The sequence below is a fragment of the Mastomys coucha genome, unplaced genomic scaffold (assembly GCF_008632895.1).
Source record: "Mastomys coucha isolate ucsf_1 unplaced genomic scaffold, UCSF_Mcou_1 pScaffold18, whole genome shotgun sequence".
Taxonomy (NCBI): Eukaryota; Metazoa; Chordata; class Mammalia; order Rodentia; family Muridae; genus Mastomys; species Mastomys coucha.
This window is the reverse complement of record NW_022196900.1, coordinates 2,223,967-2,235,930: the sequence shown is the minus strand read 5'-3', so window position 1 is coordinate 2,235,930 and position 11,964 is coordinate 2,223,967. Positions and strand designations below refer to the sequence as shown.

Genomic DNA, 11,964 nt, shown 5'->3' with positions numbered 1-11,964 from the left:
CTGTACAAACAGAGGTAAACGTCTCACAGCGTGCACAGGGGCAAAACGACTCAGAGAAGCTATGAAGAAATGTCCATAAAGAAAATTTACTAGGAAAAAAATATGGGGCAAATCTGTGCTTTCTGAAAATGTCAACAGCAATATCTCAGTCCCCATATCCTCTCCTAGAAATTTCTACCCTTTTTAAGGGCTTCCTTTCCTCTTGAACCTGAAAGGGGTATGAGGCTCAAACAAATAGAAAGTGACAGACCTTTTTGAAACTAGGGTAGAAAAGCATCATAGTTTATTTCTTTTCTGCCTCTCCTCCCCTCCCCCTCTCCTCCCCTCCCCCAACCGCCTCACCCTACTTTGTCTAACTTTGAATCTTGAGCTCTAGCCCTCTCTTCTGATACTCACCTGAGGAACTGAACTACCTTGTGTGAGCAAAAACTCAGAACACCTCAGAAGACAGGCAGCTTGGAGAGGAGCTGATTTCCCCTGCCGGCAGCAAGCACCAGCAGGCACTCAGTGAATGAACCTTGCTACTGAGGATGTCTCTGGCTTAGAGATTTTCACCTCAGGCTTCAATGCTGTGTGGACAGAGGCAATCCATAACCCCTGTGCCCAAATTCTTGACCCAAAGGATATACGAGCATCATAAGTAGTTATTTATGCCATAAAAATGTAGAGTAACTGTCTGGGCCTTCACAGATGTTGTGACGGATACTAGACTCTGAAGTGCCCAAAGTGTTTTTCCTTTTATCCCAGTCTTCAAAGAACATACTGACTGATCACAATATCAGTTTCTTAAACTGTGGTCAAGATAGATGTAAGCATATGACCCCAAGTACACCTGAATAGAGTCCTTCGTAGATTATAGTAGAGAGAGAGAAAAAGAGAGGAGGAGGGGGAGGAGGGGAGAGAGAGAGAGAGAGAGAGACAGACAGACAGAGACAGAGACAGAGACAGAGACAGAGACAGAAACAGAGACAGACAGAGAGAGACAGAGAGATTTAGTAAGGGGATATAAAAAAAATTAGCCCTAACTCCAGAGGCAATCCCTTCAAACATGTCTGGCACCCCAATATTCTTCCCAAAAGCCAAGACAAATAGTTTTCCTTCCCTGGATGTTGTATTACTATCTTTTCCTTCCAAGAACTCTGGCTAATTTGAAAGGGTTTGGACAAGACACAGTATTTGAGCCAGGACTTGGCAGAAGAGTAGCACAGGCAACCCAACTGGGAAAAGGCTGAAGAAAGAGGGACGGGCACGTGGCACAGTCAGGAGTCACCGGCTCTCAGTCCACATGCTGGCTGAACCCTTTAGTCAAAGAACTTGAACTTGCCTCCTTAAATCACAGCTTTCTCAGGAAGCTTAGGTGCGGAGGAGGAGCAGAGGCAGGAGACTGGGTGAATGAAGTTTAGGGAAGAGCTGGATTGCTGGGTGGGGAGAGGGACCTGGACATTAGCGGAAATGATGGGAAACGCGAACACACATGCTTCCTGGAGTGGGAACCCGGATGTCAGGTGCCCTTTGGTCTCAAACAGGCCCTCTTCCAGATTTTACCCCCTTGTGTGTTCTACTGTTCCCTTCCTGTGAAGAACTGACTCACACCCAAACATTAGTGAGCAGATGAAGAGTTTGTTAAAGATCTGCGTGGTAGACGGAATCAATCAATGCCTCTCACGTCCTTGCTCCCCTTTTGTGGTCTGCCTCTGTCCCTGTGGCATCGGGTAACTGCAGTACTTCTTCTGCCTACTGGAGTCACTCTTTCTCCACAGCAGAGGACAAGGAGTGCTTGGGAACTTGGTCTCCAAAGCCCGCCCCTCACCCCCAGCTGTGGCAACCCCAGGGACATCCTCAGGATCCTGCTAGACTTTGCCTGTGATCTTACTCTCCTGCCACAACTACTTTCTTCTTTCAATCTGGTTTCTCTCATTCTCCCTACCAGTCTCCCTCGGGAGCATCCCTATAACAAACTCCTTGCACACAAAGCCTGTTTCAGGGAAACAGTTTTCTAGGGCAGATGGACGGAGGGCTTTATGGATGTCCTATGGCAAATAACCTCAAAAGACCTCATAGGCATCGGGGCTCTGCTGTTGGCTATGTTGTGTGGTCCCTTCCAATTTTTAACTCGCCGGAAAAGCCAGAGTTTATTGGCTCATCCTCCTACCTGATTCTCTCTTCAGTTTCAAATCCATAGCCTTGATTTGGGAGGACTTCCCTAAGTCAGCAAGCATCCGAATTTTCTGATCATCGATACAACTGACAAAACTCTAGTCAGTGGGACTGCTTCTCCCGAAACAACCCAGGGGTCCTCTCATCATAAACATGCGACTTTGGGGGGCTTTCCCTTTATTCTCAGTGACTCTGCACATCACAAACTGTGCTCCCTACACAGAATTAACTTTACAGTTTAAGATTTTATCCTTCCCGCCTACATACCTATAGTCTGTACCCACCTACCTTATCATGGTCTGTCCGTCTAAATAAGGTAGCATAAATGTTTTCTTATTTGTTCGTGACAAGCATTTCCTAAGCATTTGATGTTGCCACACTTAGAAAAGCGGGGTGGGACACTGAGGTGATCTGAAAATAGATGTATTCGGGGGCGGGAGATGAACTTCACCACCCAGAAAGTGGATTTGCCCAGACCCTGTAGCTCAGATCTGAGTGGCCTCCCTCATGACCCAGGCCTATTATAGAAGTTCTGTTCCAAGCAGCTTGAGCTATACCTACCACAGCACGTTTCTGAACCCTTTCATGGGAAGCTGCTGGCTGCTGGTGCAGACTAATGAGCCTTTTCCTACACAAAGCCTCCGATGTATATTATCATTGGTAATTTATTAGGCTCCTCCTGTGGGGAGCACACACAGTTCCTGCTAGCGATGGACTAATTAAAAACTTCCCTACCATGTACAACTTCAATTGTGTTGAGGGTGGAAAATGAAGAATACCTCCGTGGTAATTTTTCATAGGAAAGGGAACAGTAATGATTTCTAAAAATAAAAGAAGGAGAAATCGTGGAAGCCTTATTTATGTTGCTTAAGGAGACAAAAGCAGGTTCTGTGGACTTATAAACCAAGAACACTTGGGCTTTTCAAAGAATAGCCCTAACTTCTTACCTTCAGCTCTGATATGACATGGTTCAACTGATCCAAAAGATAAGGATCAATGTTCCTAGTTGTAAAAAAAGAACCCAGTTTAAAGGCAGTTTCATTCCTACTTACTTATAAACTTACATAACCCCCAAAGCCCTAGATTTGTCTTTTTCTTTTAATAGTTATCCATCATGTGAAACACTAATGTCCTCTCGACTAAAAATGATCCAGAGTGATCTAGAGTCTCTCAAAATCTACACTAGCTTTTGCTGGTCACCTTGGCTTAACATCTGGACTTAAAAGGTAGTTTGGGGCTAGTGAGGTGGGGAAAGGTGTATGTGGACAAGCCTGATGACATAAACTTGATCCCTGGGACCCATGGGATAAAAGGAGAGACATGTCACCTGTTCTTTGACCTCCTCATATGTGCCTTGGCATACACATGCGTGCACACACACACACACACACATTCACACGCCTAGATAGAATGTAAAAAGTATCAGGTGGATGGTGTGGGAATGATTTCAGGTGGTGGGAACAAAGCCAAGCATACACAATAAAAGGAATCTGCTTTTCTGGTGCTAAAGATAGGTGAACCTGAGAGATTCAGTGCCCAGGAGAGAAAACACAGAGCTCAGAGACTCTGGACTCCATCAGCACCAGAGGAACTCGGAGCATGAGAAAGAGTTGATGTTGTAGTCAAATTCATGTTTTAGAAAGATCACACTTGGAGGCTGCCACAGAAGGTGGGCCTATCCCTGGGGGACAGGGACAGCATGGGGTGGTAAGGACTCTGCGATGCTTAGCCAGCGGGATTTGCTGTGTGAGGTGAAGAGAAAGGGAAATGAACAGAAATGAGTCTGATAGGCTGTGTGTGTGTGCGCACGTGCCTGATTGTGCATGAGAGAAAGAGAGAGAGAGAGAGAGAGAGAGAGAGAAAGAGAGAGAGAGAGAGAGGAGAGAGGGAGAGAGAGAGAGGTGGGGGATGGGTTTAGGTTGGGAATGTTTTGAACTGGCTTCCTGTCAGACTTCTGGAGATGGCTGCTTAGTGTTTGGACATACAGAATCTGAAACAGCACTGACAGTGTAGCCACCAAGTGTTAATTAACACAAAATAGCACGTGTGCTCTGAGTTGCACACAGAGGACAGCATGGGCGATGGTTGGCGTCACTAGTCTCAGATGTGGTTCCCTCGTTCATCTTTATAATTTTTTTTTCTTTTTTGGCAAGTGATGTGATAGAAAGCAAATCTGTCTACAAATTGGGCATCGGTCCTAACTGTGTTTAGATATTTCTGAAAGCATTGTGGTAAATATTCACCTCGTTCACTTTAATAACAAGCACCAGGAGAAGTGGGAAGGACCCCTGCTTTAATTTGTATTCGGGCCATCAGTATAAGAAAGTGTTGATAACCTGAAGCTGCAGCCCAAGGTTAGGAGGAAACAGCAGTGTGCGCGCTAACCACAGCAACAAACTTGGGGGTGGCTCCATCCACAAAGCTCCAGGGCCCTTAGCAATGTTTGCTCCCACAAGCCCTTGCGACCAAGCAGCAGCAGCACTTCTTTATTCTGAATAGTAGACTGAATGCTTTTTGGTGCTTGGAAGAAAGGGGTATTGGTGCAATAAGGAACACATTTATTTCCATATAAGAACATGTATCAAACAGGAGCTCTTGATAAAGACAAAGTCCACTTCTCCACATCTTTTTTTGTACATTGGCATACAATTTCCAAAGCCTCTGGTGTCCCACAGAGTACATATGTTTTTATTTCGAGCTGTAGCCTAGGATTTATCCCTTCTAATATGAAGTAGAAACTATTTCTATCTGGAGGTACTTGACGGCATGGAAACAGAGGGCTTACTCCAGTAGCTGTCAAGACGAAGGTGTGGAGAGGTCCATGTGAGGTCCATGCCAGGTGAGCTGGAGGCTTCTCACTGCAGTGACACCTGACCTCACACTCCACCCTCCTGACATTCCTCATTTGATACGGCCTTATAAACAGAGGCTGGCAACACCTAATGTCATTAACAATAGGGCTCCAATGTTGACAGAAATGACCCCAAATAGCTGTCTCTGCTGGCAGGTCTCTGATGAGGAAGTGACAATCAGAAGGCCACAGTGTCTTTGTGAAGTCTGGCACTGCTTCTTCCAGGAACTTGGAATGTAATGATGTGACACCAGTTCTGACCTAACCTCTGGTCCACTGTTCCCCAGGGGATAGTCAGAAACACGGTGACATGGACCACTCTGTCAGATGTCCTGTGTGGATTTCTAACCCATGGAGGACGACAAACTACAGACTCAACCCTTGATTGGAGTAATCTTAGGGTCATTTACTATACTCCATAGGCTAGCACTTCTTAACTTATTGACTATTTGTTTAGTCAAAAGCATTGTGTGATCAACAAAGTATAGAAGTTTGTTGAAGATTTCCATTTTTCTATGTCAATTAAAACAGATTAAAATTTATCTTACAACCTCACACCCAGGTTCTGATAGACATTTTGAGTGTCTATCACTCAAGATGGAAAGGGTTGTTCCGCAGGGCGGTGGTGATGCATGCCTTTAATCCCAGCACTTGGGAGGCAGAGGCAGGTGGATTCTGAGTTTGAGGCCAGCCTGGTCTACAGAGTGAGTTCCAGGACAGCCAGGGCTACACAGAGAAACCCTGTCTCAAACCCCGCCCCCCACAAAAAAGAAAGGGTTGTTCCTAGTTGCTCTAATAGAAATTGAGCACTACTTACAAGCACTCTTTGTGTCTCTGTTAGCACTGGGTACCATGCTTAATGCTGTTTCATGCTATTGTTTCTTATTTTACTCAAGTGATGGAGGAAGAAACATAGCAATGGGTTGTTTCTGTGGTGTTACTCTTTGAAGAAGAGAAATATTACGAGGAAATGGGAACCTACATCTCTGACCTCACACTCATCCTCCAGGGGTACATCCCCAAGTGTATTAGTTAACTTTCTGTGACTATAAAAAAAAAGTACCTGGGCAATTAGGTATTCCTTCTTAGAAGTAAAAGTTTATTTTGGCTCACAGTTCTAGAGATCCTGCTCTCCAGATGAGGCAACCCTAACTTTGAATCTCGGATGAGGACAGCTCATGTTGCATACTGCATCTTGAGTTTGAAAGCAAAACTGGGGATGAAGAGACTGCGGTCCCACAATCCCTTTCGAGAGCATGGCCCCACTGATGTAAGGATTCTCTCCCCCCAACCCCCGACACTTGGCTCTAATTCCCCAAGGCTCTGCCATCAGTTCTACCCTGAGAACAAAACTGAACACCTGGTCCTTTGGGGATAATATCACATGGTAGCATCTCCCCCTCTCATCTCCGCTCAGCCCTTGTCCTCCAGGACTGGCCCAAGCTGTAGACTAGATCATCTCTAAACTAAATCCAGCCACAACTTTAGACTCTCCCTGAATCACAGGTCTGGGAAGTATAGAACTCCAGCTTTCACTACTGATAGATAGTATGTAGTTTTCCCTCAGATGGGGAGGTTCTGTCCCCTAAGTAGACCTTTGGAAGTGTATGCAGGAATACCCGTCACTCCAATGGGAGTCAGACATCACAAATGTTAGAGTCATGTATGTGATATATGGTAATGCTTGACATAACTCTATACAAGGAAGAATTCTCCCATCTCAAATTGTACTGGTGCTTGCTGACAAACTCATATGGCTCCCAGGACAGAATTTTCTAAGCAGATTCTTGGTTCTTCCTCATTGTCTTCATATGCTCAATGAGTGAAGGACACTGCCCTGTGATGTCAACTATCTCAAGCATTTATCAGATTGTCTTTTGTGACATTTGATCACCAGGCCAGTGTTTTGGGTGGGTCCAATGCTATACTGATTCTTCGAGTGCAACCTAATCTTACCAGTCAACTGATGATTAGTTCTTGAGTGGGAATATGCTTATCTCTCAATTATAATCAAATGTTGGTTGTTGTTATTATTAATAATAAATTAGTAGTAGTAGCAGTAGTAGTAGTGTTTTGTTAAAAATTGTCAAAGAAAACCTCTACTCTCAGATCGAACTTGGCCTTGGAAGACAGGAGCCCAAAGCTGAGACTGGCTGTCATTAAGACCCTGAAAGCAATGATGGCTTAGAGAATAATGAAGTGATACTTACATTATCCAATCTCTGGATAAACCCACACCCAGGATTCAGAGATACCCTGAGCATGTTCATTGTGGGAGAAATAGATTTCCTCTGTCAGGTACTCCAAGTCCACTCTTTTACAACTGAAACAGAAATCCCAACATACCTGTCATGTGACTGTCTACATTGAAACATGGCGCTTGTTCTCCTTACTTGACTTTAAGCTCCTCACAGCCACTTTCAAATCCCTCCAGTGTCTTCCCAGCACTAACTATTCACTTAGGTTTGATCACCACCCAAAAGGATTTGACACATGAGTAAGATGACATCTGTGAAATATGCTTGTTGACTCTGCTGCCTCACTCATATATGTATCTTAGTTCTTACCTATTTCTTCTCAATAGCTTTGTCTAAGATCAGTGCGCAGGCAAGGGCATCGCTCACCCAGCTTGGGTTTTATATTTGTCTCTGTTCTAGCTTTGAACAGAAGGGATCTGTTATATCGCTCTTGTGTTCCTAATAATCTCCCCCAGGAGACTAAGTTTCTGCAATAAAACCCTTTTTAACTCCCTTGCTGATCTTCAGTGCACATGGCAGGTGTTTGATTGTTTTCATGGGTGCCTTCCCCGTCTCGGTCCTCTCAGAGGCTGCTCTTGCTGCTATGGGCTTGCAAGACTGGCAGAGTTTCCAGGAGCCTGCATCATCCCAGCGCTCAAAGGTGGCCTCTGACGGGGATACAGAAAAATCCCCAATCAAAGAGCATCTACTGTGTGCTGGGCATCTTCTCTACATGGATGTTCTTGTGCTCACGGGCAAGCAATTCTAATGCACTCACTGAGCCTCCGTTTTGGGGAAGCATGGGCTGTATAGGAGTAAACATGGAGTTCTCAGAATGGTAAGGGTCAGGGAAACTTTAGAAGAAACAAGATTGATAAGGTGTAAGGTATAAGGTGGAGGTGGGCAGGAAGTGAGGAAAAACAACAGCCTCCAGCCAAAGGGAATGGCCAGATCCAGCAGATCCAGATCGTGGTCAGGTATTTCTAGGGAACCAAGCATGGTGCAGTCAGCGGCAGAGAGAGAGAGAGAGAGAGAAAGAGAAAGAGAGAGAGAGAGAGAGAGAGACAGAGAGAGAGACAGAGAGAGAGACAGAGAGACAGAGACAGAGAGACAGAGACAGAGAGAGACAGACAGACATACAGAGACAGAGAGGGAGAGAGGGGGAGGGGAGGGAGGCAGAGAGAGAGATAGAGACAGACAGAGAGATAGAGAGACAGAAAGACAGAGAGAGGGAGGGAGAGAGAGAAAGAGAAACAGACAGACAGAGACAGACAGAGACAGAGAGACAGAGACAGAGAGACAGAGAGAGACAGACAGAGAGACAGACAGACAGAGACAAAGACAGAGAGGGAGAGAAGGGGAAGGGAGAGAGGCAGAGAGAGAGACAGAGACAGACAGAGAGATAGAGACAGAAAGACAGAGAGAGGGAGGGAGAGAGAGAAAGAGAGACAGACAGACAGAGAGACAGAGACAGAGAGAGAGGGAGAGAGAGGAGGGAGGGGAGGGAGGAAGGAAGGGAGAGAGAGAGAGACAGAGACACAGAAAGACAGAGAAACAGAGAGAGACAGAGAGAAGGAAGGAAGAAAGAAACAGAGAGACAGAGAGAGAGAGAATGCATTGCTTGTGTGTCTTCAAGGTCACAGTCACCTTCCATAGACTACTAGACCATATCTTTCTCTGCCTATTCGGCAGGTTTCTTAATTTCACTTGATATCAAGATGCCAGATCATGGTGTGCACAACTGTCTTAGTTTGATTTCTATTGCTTCGGTAAACATTACCACCAAAAGCAAACTTAGGAGAAAAAGGTTTATTTCAGCCAATTGTTGCAGCATCATGGGACGTCAGGGCAGGAACCCAAGGCAGGAACTCCAGGGGAGGCTAAGGAGGAACGTTGCATACTGTCTAGCTCCCTTTGCTTACTCATTTTACTGTCTTTTACACTTCAGGACCACCTACCCATGGATGCTACTTAACAAAGTTGGGTTGGGCTCTTCCATAGCAATCATTAGTCTAAAAATGTCCCACAGACTTGCCAACATGATGGAGACATTTTTTTGATTGAGGTTCCTTCTTCCGAGATGACCCTAGCTTGTGTCAAGTCGATAAAAGTAGCCAACACAGTGACCTAACCTAAGTGAGGGCTTGCTGTACTCTTTCCACTCATCTTCAGTATTCTGTGATTACTTTGTGGAAGGATGCCAAGCCTTGAGCGCTACATAAACAGGTCCACCAAATGTAGAACTCTGTGTCTATTGATTAGAACCATGGCAAGGATGACGCTGGCTGCTTTCATAGACAAAAAGGCCTCCCCTGTGAAAAGGAAAATCTGTAGAGGAAGGTTAGAAGTGGCACAGGGTAGGGGTTAAGGGTGTAGTAAGTTTGCCTCTAGCTCATTCATCAAGTGACCGATGGTTATCTCTACACTCGAAAGCTTTGTAAATAGGAAAGGGGCTTGACAACCCATGGAGTTATATGATTTATATTTTTCAATAATGGGCATTGAATCCTCTCAACAAACTATAATAACACATCATTTCCCCTTCCTCCACTGGGGGCAAAAATTCCTAAATTCCATTTAGGTAGAAACAGAAGGCCTCTGGCCAGGCTTTCAGATCTTTCTACCAGCATCTTCTCTATGCCAGAGGACTGAGGCAGAGCTCTCTGGAGTCAGAGGCAAACCAGAAGTAGCTTTTTATATGAATGTCTTTCTTAAAGCTTCATACTTTGGGCTGGTGAGATGGCTCAGTGGGTAAGAACACTGACTGTTCTTCTGAAGGTTGTGAGTTCAAATCCTAGCAACTACATGGTGGCTCACAACCATCTGTAATGATATCTGACACCCTTTTCTGGTATGTCTGAAGTCAGCTACAGTGTACTTATGTATAATAACAAATAAATCTTTGGGCCTGAGTGAGTGGGGCCAAGTGAACCATCAGAGGTTCTAAAAATTCAATTCCCTACAACCACATGAAGGCTCACAGCCATCTGTACAGCTACAGTGTACTCATATATACATAAAATAAATAAATAAATCTTTAATAAAGCTTCATACTTTATCTTCAAATTTAGACGAAATCTGTAGTGTTTCATAATGCATTCATGCTTACTTAATAAAACTATTTTAGATTATTTGTCCTTGAATAAAAGCTTCACTTCAGAGGACATGCTATCTATTTTATTTTATAAATAAAGATATTAAAAATAAGGAACACTTCAAGTATTTGTGTCATCATTGCACAGGGGCTATACTAAACTTCTCTGTGTTGTTCACATGTAGTATATCTGCTGCTGGAGTAAACACGATAGGCTGCATTGAATCCTGAGTTTTCTTATGCCTCTTGTAACCTACCTTGTACACAATCCTAACATTGAGAAACACTGCTTGAGATATTGTGGATTGGGGTTATTTGGCCTGTAACCTTGAACAAATCTTGTCCCTTTCCAAGACTCAGGTGTTTATTTTTTTTCCATCTAAACTAAGAAAATTGCAAAACCTCCATGGCAGAGTTAGCACGATGATTAAATGAAATAATATATATGAAGTGGCTGAGCCATGGTAAGCCCTCCAGAAATGCCAACACTTATATTGTCCCTAGGAGGATTTCTGTCAGCTTTGCTGTTCTACAATTCTGTGATGCTGAATCCGCTGACGGAGAAGGTGACCCCACGGGACATTTGCTACCTCGGGGATTTTTGAGAATGAACAGTACATGTCATTACAGGTGACACACAAGTGACATTGGCAATAGAAAACAAGTCTATACAGTGGGGAGATGTGGTGTGCTTGTAGGCCTTCGGATAGTCTGCAGTTCCATTTTCTAGGTCTTTCTGAAATGTGAAAATTGTAAGCCATGTGATGCTCACAGTGTCCTCTCTACTGGACGCTCTTGTTAGATGCAGCGTCAGTGAGTCAGTAGGAGAGAGGAAGTCAAAGTGGCTTTGTGTGCTGAGATGCCTGACAGTCATCCCTGCTCCAGACTCACCTTCAGTTTTGTAGCTGAAAAGACTCAAGCGATGGTTACTGCCTATATTGAGATCTTTGGGTGTGCAATAATAGGCTTGGTAATTTTGTACTGAATTCCAAATGGCCAAGGGATGCCCAGGTCACAATTCAGCAGAAAACATTACATATCATTATTCTAAGCATTAATTAAAAAAAAATAAGCTTAGTTTTAAATATCCAGTTACTTTCTGGGCAGAAAACCTTCTAATCATAAGACAGGAGGAAGGTGTTGTCAATTTAATGTCGTGTATTTGCACAGAGATATTTGAACGTACACATCTAAGTCAGAAGACTGGAGCGGGGCTCAGACACAAATGACTTTGAGAGAAAAAACGACTGCAGAGATTCTGGAGATTCCGGTGTACATCTGGAGTGGAACCTCTTGGGAAGTGTTTACTTCTGGAAGTTGTTGGGGGAGTCTTGCTTCTACACACCCCCCCACGGCGTGCACGTCTGCACATGCAGCTTAAGCTAACCTTGCCTCCTTCCCTGATGCTTGTGTAGAAGCCTGTGTGTGGCTTGGAGAAAAGAGGAGAGAAGGTGAGTTGGGTCTCATGGCAGAAGGCTGGCTGATCACCTGGGATATAACCAGAGAAAAGCACCAGCAGTTAATTAGATAAACCAGTGATAGAGTATTCACTCCCTAGCTGGGAGGAATGGTTGGTTCCAACTGGAATTGTTGTGTGATTTTGAGTTTTCTTCTATGTGCTTTAA

The 11,964-nt window shown here is 44.4% G+C and overlaps 1 pseudogene; it reads right to left on the bottom strand.

The window, feature by feature from the left end:
- Nucleotides 1-10,444: 10,444 nt before the first annotated feature.
- Nucleotides 10,445-10,544, bottom strand: LOC116097237 (annotated as a pseudogene).
- Nucleotides 10,545-11,964: the final 1,420 nt, after the last annotated feature.